This window comes from Taudactylus pleione, unplaced genomic scaffold, assembly GCF_031769625.1.
Source record: "Taudactylus pleione unplaced genomic scaffold, aTauple2 ptg000016l, whole genome shotgun sequence".
Taxonomy (NCBI): domain Eukaryota; kingdom Metazoa; phylum Chordata; class Amphibia; order Anura; family Myobatrachidae; genus Taudactylus; species Taudactylus pleione.
Genome location: NW_028284418.1, coordinates 16191670 through 16219053, shown reverse-complemented (window position 1 = coordinate 16219053; position 27384 = coordinate 16191670). Strand labels below are relative to the sequence as shown.

Genomic DNA, 27384 nt, shown 5'->3' with positions numbered 1-27384 from the left:
TAGGCATTTGAATAATACTTCAAAGTTGTTTGGATACATCAGTTGCGCTAAATGAAGGAAATTTGAAGTCAAATATAATCATTACTTGTTAAATGTACCTGGCTTCTTTTGAATTTTATCTCAGCTTTTCCTGACTTTGGGTAAAGTTTTGAATCACATTCCAGATATGAGAGCTAAAATATTTTAAAGTGTACAGCAGGTTGTAGGATGACAGAGCTATTCAAGCCACTGGAATCAAATCCCACTGCTGCCATATTTATTCTCCAAGGAGAAGATCCAGTGATATATACCAAAGTGGTTTCCTAAAGTAGATAAGGTATAAAAGAAGCTAAATTTGGTTGGTGGAAGCACACCTTAAGCTGTCACATGCAGTAGTTTAAAACAATTTATCATCAACTGATGATTGATCAGATATTAACCAACTGAAAAGGAGAAGATCCAGTGACTTATATCAAAGTGGTTTCCTAAAGTATATAAGGTATAAAAGAAGCTACATTTGGTTGGTGGAAGCACACCTTAAGCTGTCACATGCAGTAGTTCAAAACAATTTATCATCAATTCATGATTGATCAGATATTAACCAACTGAAAAAGGATGGTGATAGTATCCTGCATTAGTCACCGAGTTCTAAACAGTTCATCATAGTTGCAACAGTCTTCTCAAACCTTTAAAATAATGATATCTGCTAACAGTAAAGATATTCAAATTTTTAAATCTCACAGCTGTCTATTTTAGGCATTTGAATAATACTTCAAAGTTGTTTGGATACATCAGTTGCGCTAATTGAAGGAAATCTGAAGTCAAATATAATCATTACTTGTTAAATGTACCTGGCTTCTTTTGCATTTTATCTCAGCTTTTCCTTACTTTGGGTAAAGTTTTGAATGACATTCCAGATATGAGAGCTAAAATATTTTAAAGTGTACAGCAGGTTGTAGGATGACAGAGCTATTCAAGCCGTTGGAATCAAATCCCACTGCTGCCATATTTATTCTCCAAGGAGAAGATCCAGTGATATATATCAAAGTGGTTTCCTAAAGTAGATAAGGTATAAAAGAAGCTAAATTTGGTTGGTGGAAGCACACCTTAAGCTGTCACATGCAGTAGTTTAAAACAATTTATCATCAACTGATGATTGATCAGATATTAACCAACTGAAAAGGAGAAGATCCAGTGACTTATATCAAAGTGGTTTCCTAAAGTAGATAAGGTATAAAAGAAGCTACATTTGGTTGGTGGAAGCACACCTTAAGCTGTCACATGCAGTAGTTCAAAACAATTTATCATCAATTCATGATTGATCAGATATTAACCAACTGAAAAAGGATGGTGATAGTATCCTGCATTAGTCACCGAGTTCTAAACAGTTCATCATAGTTGCAACAGTCATCTCAAACCTTTAAAATAATGATATCTGCTGACAGTAAAGATATTCAAATTTTAATTTTGCATGAAGTAATTATGTGCCCGATCAGAACTAATATTTTACTACTTCATGCATCTCAATTTCTTTTGTTATTTCAATGAAAATAAACAAAATGCAATTCAATAAAAAATATGAATTTCTCATCGATTTTATGTTTAATAATGAACTTTCTTTTAACCTTTGCTGACATCTTTTCAATTAATACTTTAAAACAAAAAACCCTTTAATTTTGATGTTCTAGATCTGTGAGCTATCCTAATCATAAGCACATGTGGTAGCATGGCCAAGCGGTCTGGCGCTGGATTAAGGCTCCAGTCTCTTCGGAGGCGTGGGTTCAAATCCCTCTGCTGCCATATTTATTATACAAAGAGTAGGCCAGTTATTGATGTCAAACTGATTCTTTTTTTCCATTAGAAAGGATATTACCCAGCTGAAATTTGTTGGTGGAAGATTCCTCTAGCTACTCAACAGTTCATCATTGTTACAAGAGACTTCCCAAATGTTTTAAAAATGTTATCTGCTAACAGTCAAGATGAGCCAAAATTAAGTTGGCATGAAGTAATTAGAAGTAATATCATAACTAATATTTAATTACTGAGTTGTCTTATCATACAATTAGAGATGGAAATGTTGGCAACGTGACTCATTGGTATAAATTGATGGATTTATATTCCGATTTCTCTAACTTTCCCTTCACTCTGGATTTTAATCTCACAGCTGTCTATTTTAGGCATTTGAATAATACTTCAAAGTTGTTTGGATTCATCAGTTGCGCTAAATGAAGGAAATTTGAAGTCAAGTATAATCATTACTTGTTAAATGTACCTGGCTTCTTTTGCATTTTATCTCAGCTTTTCCTGACTTTGGGTAAAGTTTTGAATGACATTCCAGATATGAGAGCTAAAATATTTTAAAGTGTACAGCAGGTTGTAGGATGACAGAGCTATTCAAGCCACTGGAATCAAATCCCACTGCTGCCATATTTATTCTCCAAGGAGAAGATCCAGTGATATATACCAAATTGGTTTCCTAAAGTAGATAAGGTATAAAAGAAGCTAAATTTGGTTGGTGGAAGCACACTTAAGCTGTCACATGCAGTAGTTTAAAACAATTTATCATCAACTGATGATTGATCAGATATTAACCAACTGAAAAGGAGAAGATCCAGTGACTTATATCAAAGTGGTTTCCTAAAGTATATAAGGTATGAAAGAAGCTACATTTGGTTGGTGGAAGCACACCTTAAGCTGTCACATGCAGTAGTTCAAAACAATTTATCATCAATTCATGATTGATCAGATATTAACCAACTGAAAAAGGATGGTGATAGTATCCTGCATTAGTCACCGAGTTCTAAACAGTTCATCATAGTTCCAACAGTCTTCTCAAACCTTTAAAATAATGATATCTGCTAACAGTAAAGATATTCAAATTTTAATTTTGCATGAACTAATTATGTGCCCTATCAGAACTAATATTTTACTACTTCATGCATCTCAATTTCTTTTGTTATTTCAATGAAAATAAACAAAATGCAATTCAATAAAAAATATGAATTTCTCATCGATTTTATGTTTAATAATGAACTTTCTTTTAACCTTTGCTGACATCTTTTCAATTAATACTTTAAAACAAAAAACCCTTTAATTTTGATGTTCTAGATCTGTGAGCTATCCTAATGATATGCACATGTGGTAGCATCGTCGAGTGGTCTAAGGCGCTGGATTAAGGCTCCAGTCTCTTCGGAGGCGTGGGTTCAAATCCCTCTGCTGCCATATTTATTATACAAAGAGTAAGCCAGTTATTGATGTCAAACTGATTCTTTTTTTCCATTAGAAAGGATATTACCCAGCTGAAATTTGTTGGTGGAAGATTCCTCTAGCTACTCAACTGTTCATCATTGTTACAAGAGACTTCACAAATGTTTTAAAAATGTTATCTGCTAACAGTCAAGATGAGCCAAAATTAAGTTGGCATGAAGTAATTAGAAGTAATATCATAACTAATATTTAATTACTGAGTTGTCTTATCATACAATTAGAGATGGAAATATTGGCAACGTGACTCATTGGTATAAATTGATGGATTTATATTCCGATTTCTCTAACTTTCCTATCAATCTGGATTTTAATCTCACAGCTGTCTATTTTAGGCATTTGAATAATACTTCAAAGTTGTTTGGATACATCAGTTGCGCTAAATGAAGGAAATTTGAAGTCAAATATAATCATTACTTGTTTAATGTACCTGGCTTCTTTTGCATTTTATCTCAGCTTTTCCTGACTTTGGGTAAAGTTTTGAATGAAATTCCAGATATGAGAGCTAAAATATTTTAAAGTGTACAGCAGGTTGTAGGATGACAGAGCTATTCAAGCCACTGGAATCAAATCCCACTGCTGCCATATTTATTCTCCAAGGAGAAGAAACAGTGATATATACCAAAGTGGTTTCCTAAAGTAGATAAGGTATAAAAGAAGCTAAATTTGGTTGGTGGAAGCACACCTTAAGCTGTCACATGCAGTACTTTAAAACAATTTATCATCAACTGATGATTGATCAGATATTAACCAACTGAAAAGGAGAAGATCCAGTGACTTATATCAAAGTGGTTTCCTAAAGTATATAAGGTATGAAAGAAGCTACATTTGGTTGGTGGAAGCACACCTTAAGCTGTCACATGCAGTAGTTCAAAACAATTTATCATCAATTCATGATTGATCAGATATTAACCAACTGAAAAAGGATGGTGATAGTATCCTGCATTAGTCACCGAGTTCTAAACAGTTCATCATAGTTGCAACAGTCTTTTCAAACCTTTAAAATAATGATATCTGCTAACAGTAAAGATATTCAAATTTTTAAATCTCACAGCTGTCTATTTTAGGCATATGAATAATACTTCAAAGTTGTTTGGATTCATCAGTTGCGCTAATTGAAGAAAATCTGAAGTCAAATATAATCATTACTTGTTAAATGTACCTGGCTTCTTTTGCATTTTATCTCAGCTTTTCCTGACTTTGGGTAAAGTTTTGAATGACATTCCAGATATGAGAGCTAAAATATTTTAAAGTTTACAGCAGGTTGTAGGATGACAGAGCTATTCAAGCCGTTGGAATCAAATCCCACTGCTGCCATATTTATTCTCCAAGGAGAAGATCCAGTGATATATATCAAAGTGGTTTCCTAAAGTAGATAAGGTATAAAAGAAGCTAAATTTGGTTGGTGGAAGCACACCTTAAGCTGTCACATGCAGTAGTTTAAAACAATTTATCATCAACTGATGATTGATCAGATATTAACCAACTGAAAAGGAGAAGATCCAGTGACTTATATCAAAGTGGTTTCCTAAAGTAGATAAGGTATAAAAGAAGCTACATTTAATTGGTGGAAGCACACCTTAAGCTGTCACATGCAGTAGTTCAAAACAATTTATCATCAATTCATGATTGATCAGATATTAACCAACTGAAAAAGGATGGTGATAGTATCCTGCATTAGTCACCGAGTTCTAAACAGTTCATCATAGTTGCAACAGTCTTCTCAAACCTTTAAAATAATGATATCTGCTAACAGTAAAGATATTCAAATTTTAATTTTGCATGAAGTAATTATGTGCCCAATCAGAACTAATATTTTACTACTTCATGCATCTCAATTTCTTTTGTTATTTCAATGAAAATAAACAAAATGCAATTCAATAAAAAATATGAATTTCTCATCGATTTTATGTTTAATAATGAACTTTCTTTTAACCTTTGCTGACATCTTTTCAATTAATACTTTAAAACACAAAAACCTTTAATTTTGATGTTCTAGATCTGTGAGCTATCCTAATGATATGCACATGTGGTAGCATGACCGAGCGGTCTAAGGCGCTGGATTAAGGCTCTAGTCTCTTCGGAGGCGTGGGTTCAAATCCCTCTGCTGCCATATTTATTATACAAAGAGTTGGCCAGTTATTGATGTCAAACTGATTCTTTTTTTCCATTAGAAAGGATATTACACAGCTGAAATTTGTTGGTGGAAGATTCCTCTAGCTACTCAACTGTTCATCATTGTTACAAGAGACTTCACAAATGTTTTAAAAATGTTATCTGCTAACAGTCAAGATGAGCCAAAATTAAGTTGGCATGAAGTAATTAGAAGTAATATCATAACTAATATTTAATTACTGAGTTGTCTTATCATACAATTAGAGATGGAAATGTTGGCAACGTGACTCATTGGTATAAATTGATGGATTTATATTCCGATTTCTCTAACTTTCCTATCACTCTGGATTTTAATCTCACAGCTGTCTATTTTAGGCATTTGAATAATACTTCAAAGTTGTTTGGATACATCAGTTGCGCTAAATGAAGGAAATTTGAAGTCAAATATAATCATTACTTGTTAAATGTACCTGGCTTCTTTTGAATTTTATCTCAGCTTTTCCTGACTTTGGGTAAAGTTTTGAATCACATTCCAGATATGAGAGCTAAAATATTTTAAAGTGTACAGCAGGTTGTAGGATGACAGAGCTATTCAAGCCACTGGAATCAAATCCCATTGCTGCCATATTTATTCTACAAGGAGAAGATCCAGTGATATATACCAAAGTGGTTTCCTAAAGTAGATAAGGTATAAAAGAAGCTAAATTTGGTTGGTGGAAGCACACCTTAAGCTGTCACATGCAGTAGTTTAAAACAATTTATCATCAACTGATGATTGATCAGATATTAACCAACTGAAAAGGAGAAGATCCAGTGACTTATATCAAAGTGGTTTCCTAAAGTATATAAGGTATAAAAGAAGCTACATTTGGTTGGTGGAAGCACACCTTAAGCTGTCACATGCAGTAGTTCAAAACAATTTATCATCAATTCATGATTGATCAGATATTAACCAACTGAAAAAGGATGGTGATAGTATCCTGCATTAGTCACCGAGTTCTAAACAGTTCATCATAGTTGCAACAGTCTTCTCAAACCTTTAAAATAATGATATCTGCTAACAGTAAAGATATTCAAATTTTTAAATCTCACAGCTGTCTATTTTAGGCATTTGAATAATACTTCAAAGTTGTTTGGATACATCAGTTGCGCTAATTGAAGGAAATCTGAAGTCAAATATAATCATTACTTGTTAAATGTACCTGGCTTCTTTTGCATTTTATCTCAGCTTTTCCTTACTTTGGGTAAAGTTTTGAATGACATTCCAGATATGAGAGCTAAAATATTTTAAAGTGTACAGCAGGTTGTAGGATGACAGAGCTATTCAAGCCGTTGGAATCAAATCCCACTGCTGCCATATTTATTCTCCAAGGAGAAGATCCAGTGATATATATCAAAGTGGTTTCCTAAAGTAGATAAGGTATAAAAGAAGCTAAATTTGGTTGGTGGAAGCACACCTTAAGCTGTCACATGCAGTAGTTTAAAACAATTTATCATCAACTGATGATTGATCAGATATTAACCAACTGAAAAGGAGAAGATCCAGTGACTTATATCAAAGTGGTTTCCTAAAGTAGATAAGGTATAAAAGAAGATACATTTGGTTGGTGGAAGCACACCTTAAGCTGTCACATGCAGTAGTTCAAAACAATTTATCATCAATTCATGATTGATCAGATATTAACCAACTGAAAAAGGATGGTGATAGTATCCTGCATTAGTCACCGAGTTCTAAACCATTCATCATAGTTGCAACAGTCTTCTCAAACCTTTAAAATAATGATATCTGCTAACAGTAAAGATATTCAAATTTTAATTTTGCATGAATTAATTATGTGCCCTATCAGAACTAATATTTTACTACTTCATGCATCTCAATTTCTTTTGTTATTTCAATGAAAATAAACAAAATGCAATTCAATAAAAAATATGAATTTCTCATCGATTTTATGTTTAATAATGAACTTTCTTTTAACCTTTGCTGACATCTTTTCAATTAATACTTTAAAACAAAAAACCCTTTAATTTTGATTTTCTAGATCTGTGAGCTATCCTAATGATATGCACATGTGGTAGCATGGCCGAGCGGTCTAAGGCGCTGGATTAAGGCTCCAGTCTCTTCGGAGGCGTGGGTTCAAATCCCTCTGCTGTCATATTTATTATACAAAGAGTAGGCCAGTTATTGATGTCAAACTGATTCTTTTTTTCCATTAGAAAGGATATTACGCAGCTGAAATTTGTTGGTGGAAGATTCCTCTAGCTACTCAACTGTTCATCATTGTTACAAGAGACTTCACAAATGTTTTAAAAATGTTATCTGCTAACAGTCAAGATGAGCCAAAATTAAGTTGGCATGAAGTAATTAGAAGTAATATCATAACTAATATTTAATTACTGAGTTGTCTTATCATACAATTAGAGATGGAAATGTTGGCAACGTGACTCATTGGTATAAATTGATGGATTTATATTCCGATTTCTCTAACTTTCCTATCACTCTGGATTTTAATCTCACAGCTGTCTATTTTAGGCATTTGAATAATACTTCAAAGTTGTTTGGATATATCAGTTGTGCTAAATGAAGGATATTTGAAGTCAAATATAATCATTACTTGTTAAATGTACCTGGCTTCTTTTGCATTTTATCTCAGCTTTTCCTGACTTTGGGTAAAGTTTTGAATCACATTCCAGATATGAGAGCTAAAATATTTTAAAGTGTACAGCAGGTTGTAGGATGACTGAGCTATTCAAGCCACTGGAATCAAATCCCACTGCTGCCATATTTATTCACCAAGGAGAAGATCCAGTGATATATACCAAAGTGGTTTCCTAAAGTAGATAAGGTATAAAAGAAGCTAAATTTGGTTGGTGAAAGCACACCTTAAGCTGTCACATGCAGTACTTTAAAACAATTTATCATCAACTGATGATTGATCAGATATTAACCAACTGAAAAGGAGAAGATCCAGTGACTTATATCAAAGTGGTTTCATAAAGTATATAAGGTATGAAAGAAGCTACATTTGGTTGGTGGAAGCACACCTTAAGCTGTCACTTGCAGTAGTTCAAAACAATTTATCATCAATTCATGATTGATCAGATATTAACCAACTGAAAAAGGATGGTGATAGTATCCTGCATTAGTCACCGAGTTCTAAACAGTTCATCATAGTGGCAACAGTCTTCTCAAACCTTTAAAATAATGATATCTGCTAACAGTAAAGATATTCAAATTTTAATTTTGCATGAAGTAATTATGTGCCCAATCAGAACTAATATTTTACTACATCATGCATCTCAATTTCTTTTGTTATTTCAATGAAAATAAACAAAATGCAATTCAATAAAAAATATGAATTTCTCATCGATTTTATGTTTAATAATGAACTTTCTTTTAACCTTTGCTGACATCTTTTCAATTAATACTTTAAAACACAAAAACCTTTAATTTTGATGTTCTAGATCTGTGAGCTATCCTAATGATATGCACATGTGGTAGCATGACCGAGCGGTCTAAGGCGCTGGATTAAGGCTCTAGTCTCTTCGGAGGCGTGGGTTCAAATCACTCTGCTGCCATATTTATTATACAAAGAGTTGGCCAGTTATTGATGTCAAACTGATTCTTTTTTTCCATTAGAAAGGATATTACACAGCTGAAATTTGTTGGTGGAAGATTCCTCTAGCTACTCAACTGTTCATCATTGTTACAAGAGACTTCACAAATGTTTTAAAAATGTTATCTGCTAACAGTCAAGATGAGCCAAAATTAAGTTGGCATGAAGTAATTAGAAGTAATATCATAACTAATATTTAATTACTGAGTTGTCTTATCATACAATTAGAGATGGAAATGTTGGCAACGTGACTCATTGGTATAAATTGATGGATTTATATTCCGATTTCTCTAACTTTCCTATCACTCTGGATTTTAATCTCACAGCTGTCTATTTTAGGCATTTGAATAATACTTCAAAGTTGTTTGGATACATCAGTTGCGCTAAATGAAGGAAATTTGAAGTCAAATATAATCATTACTTGTTAAATGTACCTGGCTTCTTTTGAATTTTATCTCAGCTTTTCCTGACTTTGGGTAAAGTTTTGAATCACATTCCAGATATGAGAGCTAAAATATTTTAAAGTGTACAGCAGGTTGTAGGATGACAGAGCTATTCAAGCCACTGGAATCAAATCCCACTGCTGCCATATTTATTCTCCAAGGAGAAGATCCAGTGATATATACCAAAGTGGTTTCCTAAAGTAGATAAGGTATAAAAGAAGCTAAATTTGGTTGGTGGAAGCACACCTTAAGCTGTCACATGCAGTAGTTTAAAACAATTTATCATCAACTGATGATTGATCAGATATTAACCAACTGAAAAGGAGAAGATCCAGTGACTTATATCAAAGTGGTTTCCTAAAGTATATAAGGTATAAAAGAAGCTACATTTGGTTGGTGGAAGCACACCTTAAGCTGTCACATGCAGTAGTTCAAAACAATTTATCATCAATTCATGATTGATCAGATATTAACCAACTGAAAAAGGATGGTGATAGTATCCTGCATTAGTCACCGAGTTCTAAACAGTTCATCATAGTTGCAACAGTCTTCTCAAACCTTTAAAATAATGATATCTGCTAACAGTAAAGATATTCAAATTTTTAAATCTCACAGCTGTCTATTTTAGGCATTTGAATAATACTTCAAAGTTGTTTGGATACATCAGTTGCGCTAATTGAAGGAAATCTGAAGTCAAATATAATCATTACTTGTTAAATGTACCTGGCTTCTTTTGCATTTTATCTCAGCTTTTCCTTACTTTGGGTAAAGTTTTGAATGACATTCCAGATATGAGAGCTAAAATATTTTAAAGTGTACAGCAGGTTGTAGGATGACAGAGCTATTCAAGCCGTTGGAATCAAATCCCACTGCTGCCATATTTATTCTCCAAGGAGAAGATCCAGTGATATATATCAAAGTGGTTTCCTAAAGTAGATAAGGTATAAAAGAAGCTAAATTTGGTTGGTGGAAGCACACCTTAAGCTGTCACATGCAGTAGTTTAAAACAATTTATCATCAACTGATGATTGATCAGATATTAACCAACTGAAAAGGAGAAGATCCAGTGACTTATATCAAAGTGGTTTCCTAAAGTAGATAAGGTATAAAAGAAGATACATTTGGTTGGTGGAAGCACACCTTAAGCTGTCACATGCAGTAGTTCAAAACAATTTATCATCAATTCATGATTGATCAGATATTAACCAACTGAAAAAGGATGGTGATAGTATCCTGCATTAGTCACCGAGTTCTAAACCATTCATCATAGTTGCAACAGTCTTCTCAAACCTTTAAAATAATGATATCTGCTAACAGTAAAGATATTCAAATTTTAATTTTGCATGAATTAATTATGTGCCCTATCAGAACTAATATTTTACTACTTCATGCATCTCAATTTCTTTTGTTATTTCAATGAAAATAAACAAAATGCAATTCAATAAAAAATATGAATTTCTCATCGATTTTATGTTTAATAATGAACTTTCTTTTAACCTTTGCTGACATCTTTTCAATTAATACTTTAAAACAAAAAACCCTTTAATTTTGATTTTCTAGATCTGTGAGCTATCCTAATGATATGCACATGTGGTAGCATGGCCGAGCGGTCTAAGGCGCTGGATTAAGGCTCCAGTCTCTTCGGAGGCGTGGGTTCAAATCCCTCTGCTGTCATATTTATTATACAAAGAGTAGGCCAGTTATTGATGTCAAACTGATTCTTTTTTTCCATTAGAAAGGATATTACGCAGCTGAAATTTGTTGGTGGAAGATTCCTCTAGCTACTCAACTGTTCATCATTGTTACAAGAGACTTCACAAATGTTTTAAAAATGTTATCTGCTAACAGTCAAGATGAGCCAAAATTAAGTTGGCATGAAGTAATTAGAAGTAATATCATAACTAATATTTAATTACTGAGTTGTCTTATCATACAATTAGAGATGGAAATGTTGGCAACGTGACTCATTGGTATAAATTGATGGATTTATATTCCGATTTCTCTAACTTTCCTATCACTCTGGATTTTAATCTCACAGCTGTCTATTTTAGGCATTTGAATAATACTTCAAAGTTGTTTGGATATATCAGTTGTGCTAAATGAAGGATATTTGAAGTCAAATATAATCATTACTTGTTAAATGTACCTGGCTTCTTTTGCATTTTATCTCAGCTTTTCCTGACTTTGGGTAAAGTTTTGAATCACATTCCAGATATGAGAGCTAAAATATTTTAAAGTGTACAGCAGGTTGTAGGATGACTGAGCTATTCAAGCCACTGGAATCAAATCCCACTGCTGCCATATTTATTCACCAAGGAGAAGATCCAGTGATATATACCAAAGTGGTTTCCTAAAGTAGATAAGGTATAAAAGAAGCTAAATTTGGTTGGTGAAAGCACACCTTAAGCTGTCACATGCAGTACTTTAAAACAATTTATCATCAACTGATGATTGATCAGATATTAACCAACTGAAAAGGAGAAGATCCAGTGACTTATATCAAAGTGGTTTCATAAAGTATATAAGGTATGAAAGAAGCTACATTTGGTTGGTGGAAGCACACCTTAAGCTGTCACTTGCAGTAGTTCAAAACAATTTATCATCAATTCATGATTGATCAGATATTAACCAACTGAAAAAGGATGGTGATAGTATCCTGCATTAGTCACCGAGTTCTAAACAGTTCATCATAGTGGCAACAGTCTTCTCAAACCTTTAAAATAATGATATCTGCTAACAGTAAAGATATTCAAATTTTAATTTTGCATGAAGTAATTATGTGCCCAATCAGAACTAATATTTTACTACTTCATGCATCTCAATTTCTTTTGTTATTTCAATGAAAATAAACAAAATGCAATTCAATAAAAAATATGAATTTCTCATCGATTTTATGTTTAATAATGAACTTTCTTTTAACCTTTGCTGACATCTTTTCAATTAATACTTTAAAACAAAAAAACCTTTAATTTTGATGTTCTAGATCTGTGAGCTATCCTAATGATAAGCACATGTGGTAGCATGGCCGAGCGGTCTAAGGCGCTGGATTAAGGCTCCAGACTCTTCGGAGGCATGGGTTCAAATCCCTCTGCTGCCATATTTATTATACAAAGAGTAGGCCAGTTATTGATGTCAAACTGATTCTTTTTTTCCATTAGAAAGGATATTACCCAGCTGAAATTTGTTGGTGGAAGATTCCTCTAGCTACTCAACAGTTCATCATTGTTACAAGAGACTTCCCAAATGTTTTAAAAATGTTATCTGCTAACAGTCAAGATGAGCCAAAATTAAGTTGGCATGAAGTAATTAGAAGTAATATCATAACTAATATTTAATTACTGAGTTGTCTTATCATAAAATTAGAGATGGAAATGTTGGCAACGTGACTCATTGGTATAAATTGATGGATTTATATTCCGATTTCTCTAACTTTCCTATCACTCTGGATTTTAATCTCACAGCTGTCTATTTTAGGCATTTGAATAATACTTCAAAGTTGTTTGGATACATCAGTTGCGCTAAATGAAGGATATTTGAAGTCAAATATAATCATTACTTGTTAAATGTACCTGGCTTCTTTTGCATTTTATCTCAGCTTTTCCTGACTTTGGGTAAAGTTTTGAATCACATTCCAGATATGAGAGCTAAAATATTTTAAAGTGTACAGCAGGTTGTAGGATGACTGAGCTATTCAAGCCACTGGAATCAAATCCCACTGCTGCCATATTTATTCACCAAGGAGAAGATCCAGTGATATATACCAAAGTGGTTTCCTAAAGTAGATAAGGTATAAAAGAAGCTAAATTTGGTTGGTGAAAGCACACCTTAAGCTGTCACATGCAGTACTTTAAAACAATTTATCATCAACTGATGATTGATCAGATATTAACCAACTGAAAAGGAGAAGATCCAGTGACTTATATCAAAGTGGTTTCATAAAGTATATAAGGTATGAAAGAAGCTACATTTGGTTGGTGGAAGCACACCTTAAGCTGTCACATGCAGTAGTTCAAAACAATTTATCATCAATTCATGATTGATCAGATATTAACCAACTGAAAAAGGATGGTGATAGTATCCTGCATTAGTCACCGAGTTCTAAACAGTTCATCATAGTGGCAACAGTCTTCTCAAACCTTTAAAATAATGATATCTGCTAACAGTAAAGATATTCAAATTTTTAAATCTCACAGCTGTCTATTTTAGGCATATGAATAATACTTCAAAGTTGTTTGGATTCATCAGTTGCGCTAATTGAAGAAAATCTGAAGTCAAATATAATCATTACTTGTTAAATGTACCTGGCTTCTTTTGCATTTTATCTCAGCTTTTCCTGACTTTGGGTAAAGTTTTGAATGACATTCCAGATATGAGAGCTAAAATATTTTAAAGTGTACAGCAGGTTGTAGGATGACAGAGCTATTCAAGCCGTTGGAATCAAATCCCACTGCTGCCATATTTATTCTCCAAGGAGAAGATCCAGTGATATATATCAAAGTGGTTTCCTAAAGTAGATAAGGTATAAAAGAAGCTAAATTTGGTTGGTGGAAGCACACCTTAAGCTGTCACATGCAGTAGTTTAAAACAATTTATCATCAACTGATGATTGATCAGATATTAACCAACTGAAAAGGAGAAGATCCAGTGACTTATATCAAAGTGGTTTCCTAAAGTAGATAAGGTATAAAAGAAGCTACATTTAATTGGTGGAAGCACACCTTAAGCTGTCACATGCAGTAGTTCAAAACAATTTATCATCAATTCATGATTGATCAGATATTAACCAACTGAAAAAGGATGGTGATAGTATCCTGCATTAGTCACCGAGTTCTAAACAGTTCATCATAGTTGCAACAGTCTTCTCAAACCTTTAAAATAATGATATCTGCTAACAGTAAAGATATTCAAATTTTAATTTTGCATGAAGTAATTATGTGCCCAATCAGAACTAATATTTTACTACTTCATGCATCTCAATTTCTTTTGTTATTTCAATGAAAATAAACAAAATGCAATTCAATAAAAAATATGAATTTCTCATCGATTTTATGTTTAATAATGAACTTTCTTTTAACCTTTGCTGACATCTTTTCAATTAATACTTTAAAACACAAAAACCTTTAATTTTGATGTTCTAGATCTGTGAGCTATCCTAATGATATGCACATGTGGTAGCATGACCGAGCGGTCTAAGGCGCTGGATTAAGGCTCCAGTCTCTTCGGAGGCGTGGGTTCAAATCCCTCTGCTGCCATATTTATTATACAAAGAGTAGGCCAGTTATTGATGTCAAACTGATTCTTTTTTTCCATTAGAAAGGATATTACACAGCTGAAATTTGTTGGTGGAAGATTCCTCTAGCTACTCAACTGTTCATCATTGTTACAAGAGACTTCACAAATGTTTTAAAAATGTTATCTGCTAACAGTCAAGATGAGCCAAAATTAAGTTGGCATGAAGTAATTAGAAGTAATATCATAACTAATATTTAATTACTGAGTTGTCTTATCATACAATTAGAGATGGAAATGTTGGCAACGTGACTCATTGGTATAAATTGATGGATTTATATTCCGATTTCTCTAACTTTCCTATCACTCTGGGTTTTAATCTCACAGCTGTCTATTTTAGGCATTTGAATAATACTTCAAAGTTGTTTGGATACATCAGTTGCGCTAAATGAAGGAAATTTGAAGTCAAATATAATCATTACTTGTTAAATGTACCTGGCTTCTTTTGAATTTTATCTCAGCTTTTCCTGACTTTGGGTAAAGTTTTGAATCACATTCCAGATATGAGAGCTAAAATATTTTAAAGTGTACAGCAGGTTGTAGGATGACAGAGCTATTCAAGCCACTGGAATCAAATCCCACTGCTGCCATATTTATTCTCCAAGGAGAAGATCCAGTGATATATACCAAAGTGGTTTCCTAAAGTAGATAAGGTATAAAAGAAGCTAAATTTGGTTGGTGGAAGCACACCTTAAGCTGTCACATGCAGTAGTTTAAAACAATTTATCATCAACTGATGATTGATCAGATATTAACCAACTGAAAAGGAGAAGATCCAGTGACTTATATCAAAGTGGTTTCCTAAAGTATATAAGGTATAAAAGAAGCTACATTTGGTTGGTGGAAGCACACCTTAAGCTGTCACATGCAGTAGTTCAAAACAATTTATCATCAATTCATGATTGATCAGATATTAACCAACTGAAAAAGGATGGTGATAGTATCCTGCATTAGTCACCGAGTTCTAAACAGTTCATCATAGTTGCAACAGTCTTCTCAAACCTTTAAAATAATGATATCTGCTAACAGTAAAGATATTCAAATTTTTAAATCTCACAGCTGTCTATTTTAGGCATTTGAATAATACTTCAAAGTTGTTTGGATACATCAGTTGCGCTAATTGAAGGAAATCTGAAGTCAAATATAATCATTACTTGTTAAATGTACCTGGCTTCTTTTGCATTTTATCTCAGCTTTTCCTTACTTTGGGTAAAGTTTTGAATGACATTCCAGATATGAGAGCTAAAATATTTTAAAGTGTACAGCAGGTTGTAGGATGACAGAGCTATTCAAGCCGTTGGAATCAAATCCCACTGCTGCCATATTTATTCTCCAAGGAGAAGATCCAGTGATATATATCAAAGTGGTTTCCTAAAGTAGATAAGGTATAAAAGAAGCTAAATTTGGTTGGTGGAAGCACACCTTAAGCTGTCACATGCAGTAGTTTAAAACAATTTATCATCAACTGATGATTGATCAGATATTAACCAACTGAAAAGGAGAAGATCCAGTGACTTATATCAAAGTGGTTTCCTAAAGTAGATAAGGTATAAAAGAAGATACATTTGGTTGGTGGAAGCACACCTTAAGCTGTCACATGCAGTAGTTCAAAACAATTTATCATCAATTCATGATTGATCAGAAATTAACCAACTGAAAAAGGATGGTGATAGTATCCTGCATTAGTCACCGAGTTCTAAACCGTTCATCATAGTTGCAACAGTCTTCTCAAACCTTTAAAATAATGATATCTGCTAACAGTAAAGATATTCAAATTTTAATTTTGCATGAATTAATTATGTGCCCTATCAGAACTAATATTTTACTACTTCATGCATCTCAATTTCTTTTGTTATTTCAATGAAAATAAACAAAATGCAATTCAATAAAAAATATGAATTTCTCATCGATTTTATGTTTAATAATGAACTTTCTTTTAACCTTTGCTGACATCTTTTCAATTAATACTTTAAAACAAAAAACCCTTTAATTTTGATTTTCTAGATCTGTGAGCTATCCTAATGATATGCACATGTGGTAGCATGGCCGAGCGGTCTAAGGCGCTGGATTAAGGCTCCAGTCTCTTCGGAGGCGTGGGTTCAAATCCCTCTGCTGTCACATTTATTATACAAAGAGTAGGCCAGTTATTGATGTCAAACTGATTCTTTTTTTCCATTAGAAAGGATATTACGCAGCTGAAATTTGTTGGTGGAAGATTCCTCTAGCTACTCAACTGTTCATCATTGTTACAAGAGACTTCACAAATGTTTTAAAAATGTTATCTGCTAACAGTCAAGATGAGCCAAAATTAAGTTGGCATGAAGTAATTAGAAGTAATATCATAACTAATATTTAATTACTGAGTTGTCTTATCATACAATTAGAGATGGAAATGTTGGCAACGTGACTCATTGGTATAAATTGATGGATTTATATTCCGATTTCTCTAACTTTCCTATCACTCTGGATTTTAATCTCACAGCTGTCTATTTTAGGCATTTGAATAATACTTCAAAGTTGTTTGGATATATCAGTTGTGCTAAATGAAGGATATTTGAAGTCAAATATAATCATTACTTGTTAAATGTACCTGGCTTCTTTTGCATTTTATCTCAGCTTTTCCTGACTTTGGGTAAAGTTTTGAATCACATTCCAGATATGAGAGCTAAAATATTTTAAAGTGTACAGCAGGTTGTAGGATGACTGAGCTATTCAAGCCACTGGAATCAAATCCCACTGCTGCCATATTTATTCACCAAGGAGAAGATCCAGTGATATATACCAAAGTGGTTTCCTAAAGTAGATAAGGTATAAAAGAAGCTAAATTTGGTTGGTGAAAGCACACCTTAAGCTGTCACATGCAGTACTTTAAAACAATTTATCATCAACTGATGATTGATCAGATATTAACCAACTGAAAAGGAGAAGATCCAGTGACTTATATCAAAGTGGTTTCATAAAGTATATAAGGTATGAAAGAAGCTACATTTGGTTGGTGGAAGCACACCTTAAGCTGTCACTTGCAGTAGTTCAAAACAATTTATCATCAATTCATGATTGATCAGATATTAACCAACTGAAAAAGGATGGTGATAGTATCCTGCATTAGTCACCGAGTTCTAAACAGTTCATCATAGTGGCAACAGTCTTCTCAAACCTTTAAAATAATGATATCTGCTAACAGTAAAGATATTCAAATTTTAATTTTGCATGAAGTAATTATGTGCCCAATCAGAACTAATATTTTACTACTTCATGCATCTCAATTTCTTTTGTTATTTCAATGAAAATAAACAAAATGCAATTCAATAAAAAATATGAATTTCTCATCGATTTTATGTTTAATAATGAACTTTCTTTTAACCTTTGCTGACATCTTTTCAATTAATACTTTAAAACAAAAAAACCTTTAATTTTGATGTTCTAGATCTGTGAGCTATCCTAATGATAAGCACATGTGGTAGCATGGCCGAGCGGTCTAAGGCGCTGGATTAAGGCTCCAGACTCTTCGGAGGCATGGGTTCAAATCCCTCTGCTGCCATATTTATTATACAAAGAGTAGGCCAGTTATTGATGTCAAACTGATTCTTTTTTTCCATTAGAAAGGATATTACCCAGCTGAAATTTGTTGGTGGAAGATTCCTCTAGCTACTCAACAGTTCATCATTGTTACAAGAGACTTCCCAAATGTTTTAAAAATGTTATCTGCTAACAGTCAAGATGAGCCAAAATTAAGTTGGCATGAAGTAATTAGAAGTAATATCATAACTAATATTTAATTACTGAGTTGTCTTATCATAAAATTAGAGATGGAAATGTTGGCAACGTGACTCATTGGTATAAATTGATGGATTTATATTCCGATTTCTCTAACTTTCCTATCACTCTGGATTTTAATCTCACAGCTGTCTATTTTAGGCATTTGAATAATACTTCAAAGTTGTTTGGATACATCAGTTGCGCTAAATGAAGGATATTTGAAGTCAAATATAATCATTACTTGTTAAATGTACCTGGCTTCTTTTGCATTTTATCTCAGCTTTTCCTGACTTTGGGTAAAGTTTTGAATCACATTCCAGATATGAGAGCTAAAATATTTTAAAGTGTACAGCAGGTTGTAGGATGACTGAGCTATTCAAGCCACTGGAATCAAATCCCACTGCTGCCATATTTATTCTCCAAGGAGAAGATCCAGTGATATATACCAAAGTGGTTTCCTAAAGTAGATAAGGTATAAAAGAAGCTAAATTTGGTTGGTGGAAGCACACCTTAAGCTGTCACATGCAGTAGTTTAAAACAATTTATCATCAACTGATGATTGATCAGATATTAACCAACTGAAAAGGAGAAGATCCAGTGACTTATATCAAAGTGGTTTCCTAAAGTAGATAAGGTATAAAAGAAGCTACATTTAATTGGTGGAAGCACACCTTAAGCTGTCACATGCAGTAGTTCAAAACAATTTATCATCAATTCATGATTGATCAGATATTAACCAACTGAAAAAGGATGGTGATAGTATCCTGCATTAGTCACCGAGTTCTAAACAGTTCATCATAGTTGCAACAGTCTTCTCAAACCTTTAAAATAATGATATCTGCTAACAGTAAAGATATTCAAATTTTAATTTTGCATGAAGTAATTATGTGCCCAATCAGAACTAATATTTTACTACTTCATGCATCTCAATTTCTTTTGTTATTTCAATGAAAATAAACAAAATGCAATTCAATAAAAAATATGAATTTCTCATCGATTTTATGTTTAATAATGAACTTTCTTTTAACCTTTGCTGACATCTTTTCAATTAATACTTTAAAACACAAAAACCTTTAATTTTGATGTTCTAGATCTGTGAGCTATCCTAATGATAAGCACATGTGGTAGCATGACCGAGCGGTCTAAGGCGCTGGATTAAGGCTCCAGTCTCTTCGGAGGCGTGGGTTCAAATCCCTCTGCTGCCATATTTATTATACAAAGAGTAGGCCAGTTATTGATGTCAAACTGATTCTTTTTTTCCATTAGAAAGGATATTACACAGCTGAAATTTGTTGGTGGAAGATTCCTCTAGCTACTCAACTGTTCATCATTGTTACAAGAGACTTCACAAATGTTTTAAAAATGTTATCTGCTAACAGTCAAGATGAGCCAAAATTAAGTTGGCATGAAGTAATTAGAAGTAATATCATAACTAATATTTAATTACTGAGTTGTCTTATCATACAATTAGAGATGGAAATGTTGGCAACGTGACTCATTGGTATAAATTGATGGATTTATATTCCGATTTCTCTAACTTTCCTATCACTCTGGATTTTAATCTCACAGCTGTCTATTTTAGGCATTTGAATAATACTTCAAAGTTGTTTGGATACATCAGTTGCGCTAAATGAAGGAAATTTGAAGTCAAATATAATCATTACTTGTTAAATGTACCTGGCTTCTTTTGAATTTTATCTCAGCTTTTCCTGACTTTGGGTAAAGTTTTGAATCACATTCCAGATATGAGAGCTAAAATATTTTAAAGTGTACAGCAGGTTGTAGGATGACAGAGCTATTCAAGCCACTGGAATCAAATCCCACTGCTGCCATATTTATTCTCCAAGGAGAAGATCCAGTGATATATACCAAAGTGGTTTCCTAAAGTAGATAAGGTATAAAAGAAGCTAAATTTGGTTGGTGGAAGCACACCTTAAGCTGTCACATGCAGTAGTTTAAAACAATTTATCATCAACTGATGATTGATCAGATATTAACCAACTGAAAAGGAGAAGATCCAGTGACTTATATCAAAGTGGTTTCCTAAAGTATATAAGGTATAAAAGAAGCTACATTTGGTTGGTGGAAGCACACCTTAAGCTGTCACATGCAGTAGTTCAAAACAATTTATCATCAATTCATGATTGATCAGATATTAACCAACTGAAAAAGGATGGTGATAGTATCCTGCATTAGTCACCGAGTTCTAAACAGTTCATCATAGTTGCAACAGTCTTCTCAAACCTTTAAAATAATGATATCTGCTAACAGTAAAGATATTCAAATTTTTAAATCTCACAGCTGTCTATTTTAGGCATTTGAATAATACTTCAAAGTTGTTTGGATACATCAGTTGCGCTAATTGAAGGAAATCTGAAGTCAAATATAATCATTACTTGTTAAATGTACCTGGCTTCTTTTGCATTTTATCTCAGCTTTTCCTTACTTTGGGTAAAGTTTTGAATGACATTCCAGATATGAGAGCTAAAATATTTTAAAGTGTACAGCAGGTTGTAGGATGACAGAGCTATTCAAGCCGTTGGAATCAAATCCCACTGCTGCCATATTTATTCTCCAAGGAGAAGATCCAGTGATATATATCAAAGTGGTTTCCTAAAGTAGATAAGGTATAAAAGAAGCTAAATTTGGTTGGTGGAAGCACACCTTAAGCTGTCACATGCAGTAGTTTAAAACAATTTATCATCAACTGATGATTGATCAGATATTAACCAACTGAAAAGGAGAAGATCCAGTGACTTATATCAAAGTGGTTTCCTAAAGTAGATAAGGTATAAAAGAAGATACATTTGGTTGGTGGAAGCACACCTTAAGCTGTCACATGCAGTAGTTCAAAACAATTTATCATCAATTCATGATTGATCAGATATTAACCAACTGAAAAAGGATGGTGATAGTATCCTGCATTAGTCACCGAGTTCTAAACCGTTCATCATAGTTGCAACAGTCTTCTCAAACCTTTAAAATAATGATATCTGCTAACAGTAAAGATATTCAAATTTTAATTTTGCATGAATTAATTATGTGCCCTATCAGAACTAATATTTTACTACTTCATGCATCTCAATTTCTTTTGTTATTTCAATGAAAATAAACAAAATGCAATTCAATAAAAAATATGAATTTCTCATCGATTTTATGTTTAATAATGAACTTTCTTTTAACCTTTGCTGACATCTTTTCAATTAATACTTTAAAACAAAAAACCCTTTAATTTTGATTTTCTAGATCTGTGAGCTATCCTAATGATATGCACATGTGGTAGCATGGCCGAGCGGTCTAAGGCGCTGGATTAAGGCTCCAGTCTCTTCGGAGGCGTGGGTTCAAATCCCTCTGCTGTCATATTTATTATACAAAGAGTAGGCCAGTTATTGATGTCAAACTGATTCTTTTTTTCCATTAGAAAGGATATTACGCAGCTGAAATTTGTTGGTGGAAGATTCCTCTAGCTACTCAACTGTTCATCATTGTTACAAGAGACTTTACAAATGTTTTAAAAATGTTATCTGCTAACAGTCAAGATGAGCCAAAATTAAGTTGGCATGAAGTAATTAGAAGTAATATCATAACTAATATTTAATTACTGAGTTGTCTTATCATACAATTAGAGATGGAAATGTTGGCAACGTGACTCATTGGTATAAATTGATGGATTTATATTCCGATTTCTCTAACTTTCCTATCACTCTGGATTTTAATCTCACAGCTGTCTATTTTAGGCATTTGAATAATACTTCAAAGTTGTTTGGATATATCAGTTGTGCTAAATGAAGGATATTTGAAGTCAAATATAATCATTACTTGTTAAATGTACCTGGCTTCTTTTGCATTTTATCTCAGCTTTTCCTGACTTTGGGTAAAGTTTTGAATCACATTCCAGATATGAGAGCTAAAATATTTTAAAGTGTACAGCAGGTTGTAGGATGACTGAGCTATTCAAGCCACTGGAATCAAATCCCACTGCTGCCATATTTATTCACCAAGGAGAAGATCCAGTGATATATACCAAAGTGGTTTCCTAAAGTAGATAAGGTATAAAAGAAGCTAAATTTGGTTGGTGAAAGCACACCTTAAGCTGTCACATGCAGTACTTTAAAACAATTTATCATCAACTGATGATTGATCAGATATTAACCAACTGAAAAGGAGAAGATCCAGTGACTTATATCAAAGTGGTTTCATAAAGTATATAAGGTATGAAAGAAGCTACATTTGGTTGGTGGAAGCACACCTTAAGCTGTCACTTGCAGTAGTTCAAAACAATTTATCATCAATTCATGATTGATCAGATATTAACCAACTGAAAAAGGATGGTGATAGTATCCTGCATTAGTCACCGAGTTCTAAACAGTTCATCATAGTGGCAACAGTCTTCTCAAACCTTTAAAATAATGATATCTGCTAACAGTAAAGATATTCAAATTTTAATTTTGCATGAAGTAATTATGTGCCCAATCAGAACTAATATTTTACTACTTCATGCATCTCAATTTCTTTTGTTATTTCAATGAAAATAAACAAAATGCAATTCAATAAAAAATATGAATTTCTCATCGATTTTATGTTTAATAATGAACTTTCTTTTAACCTTTGCTGACATCTTTTCAATTAATACTTTAAAACAAAAAAACCTTTAATTTTGATGTTCTAGATCTGTGAGCTATCCTAATGATAAGCACATGTGGTAGCATGGCCGAGCGGTCTAAGGCGCTGGATTAAGGCTCCAGACTCTTCGGAGGCATGGGTTCAAATCCCTCTGCTGCCATATTTATTATACAAAGAGTAGGCCAGTTATTGATGTCAAACTGATTCTTTTTTTCCATTAGAAAGGATATTACCCAGCTGAAATTTGTTGGTGGAAGATTCCTCTAGCTACTCAACAGTTCATCATTGTTACAAGAGACTTCCCAAATGTTTTAAAAATGTTATCTGCTAACAGTCAAGATGAGCCAAAATTAAGTTGGCATGAAGTAATTAGAAGTAATATCATAACTAATATTTAATTACTGAGTTGTCTTATCATAAAATTAGAGATGGAAATGTTGGCAACGTGACTCATTGGTATAAATTGATGGATTTATATTCCGATTTCTCTAACTTTCCTATCACTCTGGATTTTAATCTCACAGCTGTCTATTTTAGGCATTTGAATAATACTTCAAAGTTGTTTGGATACATCAGTTGCGCTAAATGAAGGATATTTGAAGTCAAATATAATCATTACTTGTTAAATGTACCTGGCTTCTTTTGCATTTTATCTCAGCTTTTCCTGACTTTGGGTAAAGTTTTGAATCACATTCCAGATATGAGAGCTAAAATATTTTAAAGTGTACAGCAGGTTGTAGGATGACTGAGCTATTCAAGCCACTGGAATCAAATCCCACTGCTGCCATATTTATTCTCCAAGGAGAAGATCCAGTGATATATACCAAAGTGGTTTCCTAAAGTAGATAAGGTATAAAAGAAGCTAAATTTGGTTGGTGGAAGCACACCTTAAGCTGTCACATGCAGTAGTTTAAAACAATTTATCATCAACTGATGATTGATCAGATATTAACCAACTGAAAAGGAGAAGATCCAGTGACTTATATCAAAGTGGTTTCCTAAAGTATATAAGGTATGAAAGAAGCTACATTTGGTTGGTGGAAGCACACCTTAAGCTGTCACATGCAGTAGTTCAAAACAATTTATCATCAATTCATGATTGATCAGATATTAACCAACTGAAAAAGGATGGTGATAGTATCCTGCATTAGTCACCGAGTTCTAAACAGTTCATCATAGTTGCAACAGTCTTCTCAAACCTTTAAAATAATGATATCTGCTAACAGTAAAGATATTCAAATTTTTAAATCTCACAGCTGTCTATTTTAGGCATTTGAATAATACTTCAAAGTTGTTTGGATACATCAGTTGCGCTAATTGAAGGAAATCTGAAGTCAAATATAATCATTACTTGTTAAATGTACCTGGCTTCTTTTGCATTTTATCTCAGCTTTTCCTTACTTTGGGTAAAGTTTTGAATGACATTCCAGATATGAGAGCTAAAATATTTTAAAGTGTACAGCAGGTTGTAGGATGACAGAACTATTCAAGCCGTTGGAATCAAATCCCACTGCTGCCATATTTATTCTCCAAGGAGAAGATCCAGTGATATATATCAAAGTGGTTTCCTAAAGTAGATAAGGTATAAAAGAAGCTAAATTTGGTTGGTGGAAGCACACCTTAAGCTGTCACATGCAGTAGTTTAAAACAATTTATCATCAACTGATGATTGATCAGATATTAACCAACTGAAAATGAGAAGATCCAGTGACTTATATCAAAGTGGTTTCCTAAAGTAGATAAGGTATAAAAGAAGATACATTTGGTTGGTGGAAGCACACCTTAAGCTGTCACATGCAGTAGTTCAAAACAATTTATCATCAATTCATGATTGATCAGATATTAACCAACTGAAAAAGGATGGTGATAGTATCCTGCATTAGTCACCGAGTTCTAAACCGTTCATCATAGTTGCAACAGTCTTCTCAAACCTTTAAAATAATGATATCTGCTAACAGTAAAGATATTCAAATTTTAATTTTGCATGAATTAATTATGTGCCCTATCAGAACTAATATTTTACTACTTCATGCATCTCAATTTCTTTTGTTATTTCAATGAAAATAAACAAAATGCAATTCAATAAAAAATATGAATTTCTCATCGATTTTATGTTTAATAATGAACTTTCTTTTAACCTTTGCTGACATCTTTTCAATTAATACTTTAAAACAAAAAACCCTTTAATTTTGATTTTCTAGATCTGTGAGCTATCCTAATGATATGCACATGTGGTAGCATGGCCGAGCGGTCTAAGGCGCTGGATTAAGGCTCCAGTCTCTTCGGAGGTGTGGGTTCAAATCCCTCTGCTGCCATATTTATTATACAAAGAGTAGGCCAGTTATTGATGTCAAACTGATTCTTTTTTTCCATTAGAAAGGATATTACGCAGCTGAAATTTGTTGGTGGAAGATTCCTCTAGCTACTCAACTGTTCATCATTGTTACAAGAGACTTCACAAATGTTTTAAAAATGTTATCTGCTAACAGTCAAGATGAGCCAAAATTAAGTTGGCATGAAGTAATTAGAAGTAATATCATAACTAATATTTAATTACTGAGTTGTCTTATCATACAATTAGAGATGGAAATGTTGGCAACGTGACTCATTGGTATAAATTGATGGATTTATATTCCGATTTCTCTAACTTTCCTATCACTCTGGATTTTAATCTCACAGCTGTCTATTTTAGGCATTTGAATAATACTTCAAAGTTGTTTGGATATATCAGTTGTGCTAAATGAAGGATATTTGAAGTCAAATATAATCATTACTTGTTAAATGTACCTGGCTTCTTTTGCATTTTATCTCAGCTTTTCCTGACTTTGGGTAAAGTTTTGAATCACATTCCAGATATGAGAGCTAAAATATTTTAAAGTGTACAGCAGGTTGTAGGATGACTGAGCTATTCAAGCCACTGGAATCAAATCCCACTGCTGCCATATTTATTCACCAAGGAGAAGATCCAGTGATATATACCAAAGTGGTTTCCTAAAGTAGATAAGGTATAAAAGAAGCTAAATTTGGTTGGTGAAAGCACACCTTAAGCTGTCACATGCAGTACTTTAAAACAATTTATCATCAACTGATGATTGATCAGATATTAACCAACTGAAAAGGAGAAGATCCAGTGACTTATATCAAAGTGGTTTCATAAAGTATATAAGGTATGAAAGAAGCTACATTTGGTTGGTGGAAGCACACCTTAAGCTGTCACATGCAGTAGTTCAAAACAATTTATCATCAATTCATGATTGATCAGATATTAACCAACTGAAAAAGGATGGTGATAGTATCCTGCATTAGTCACCGAGTTCTAAACAGTTCATCATAGTGGCAACAGTCTTCTCAAACCTTTAAAATAATGATATCTGCTAACAGTAAAGATATTCAAATTTTAATTTTGCATGAAGTAATTATGTGCCCAATCAGAACTAATATTTTACTACTTCATGCATCTCAATTTCTTTTGTTATTTCAATGAAAATAAACAAAATGCAATTCAATAAAAAATATGAATTTCTCATCGATTTTATGTTTAATAATGAACTTTCTTTTAACCTTTGCTGACATCTTTTCAATTAATACTTTAAAACAAAAAAACCTTTAATTTTGATGTTCTAGATCTGTGAGCTATCCTAATGATAAGCACATGTGGTAGCATGGCCGAGCGGTCTAAGGCGCTGGATTAAGGCTCCAGACTCTTCGGAGGCATGGGTTCAAATCCCTCTGCTGCCATATTTATTATACAAAGAGTAGGCCAGTTATTGATGTCAAACTGATTCTTTTTTTCCATTAGAAAGGATATTACCCAGCTGAAATTTGTTGGTGGAAGATTCCTCTAGCTACTCAACAGTTCATCATTGTTACAAGAGACTTCCCAAATGTTTTAAAAATGTTATCTGCTAACAGTCAAGATGAGCCAAAATTAAGTTGGCATGAAGTAATTAGAAGTAATATCATAACTAATATTTAATTACTGAGTTGTCTTATCATAAAATTAGAGATGGAAATGTTGGCAACGTGACTCATTGGTATAAATTGATGGATTTATATTCCGATTTCTCTAACTTTCCTATCACTCTGGATTTTAATCTCACAGCTGTCTATTTTAGGCATTTGAATAATACTTCAAAGTTGTTTGGATACATCAGTTGCGCTAAATGAAGGATATTTGAAGTCAAATATAATCATTACTTGTTAAATGTACCTGGCTTCTTTTGCATTTTATCTCAGCTTTTCCTGACTTTGGGTAAAGTTTTGAATCACATTCCAGATATGAGAGCTAAAATATTTTA

The 27384-nt window shown here is 33.1% G+C and overlaps 5 non-coding genes across 5 annotated transcripts; all 5 read left to right on the top strand.

Moving 5' to 3' along the window:
• The first annotated feature begins 7429 nt into the window (after positions 1-7429).
• Positions 7430-7511, top strand: TRNAL-AAG (transfer RNA leucine (anticodon AAG)). Its single transcript has one exon. It is a non-coding gene; the product is annotated as a tRNA-Leu (tRNA).
• A 3496-nt stretch (positions 7512-11007) lies between these two features.
• TRNAL-AAG (transfer RNA leucine (anticodon AAG)) lies at positions 11008-11089 on the top strand. Its single transcript has one exon. It is a non-coding gene; the product is annotated as a tRNA-Leu (tRNA).
• A 5651-nt stretch (positions 11090-16740) lies between these two features.
• On the top strand, positions 16741-16822 carry TRNAL-AAG (transfer RNA leucine (anticodon AAG)). Its single transcript has one exon. It is a non-coding gene; the product is annotated as a tRNA-Leu (tRNA).
• Positions 16823-21741: 4919 nt separating this feature from the next.
• On the top strand, positions 21742-21823 carry TRNAL-AAG (transfer RNA leucine (anticodon AAG)). The gene has a single exon. It is a non-coding gene; the product is annotated as a tRNA-Leu (tRNA).
• Positions 21824-25319: 3496 nt separating this feature from the next.
• TRNAL-AAG (transfer RNA leucine (anticodon AAG)) lies at positions 25320-25401 on the top strand. The gene has a single exon. It is a non-coding gene; the product is annotated as a tRNA-Leu (tRNA).
• The last annotated feature ends 1983 nt before the right edge of the window (positions 25402-27384 follow it).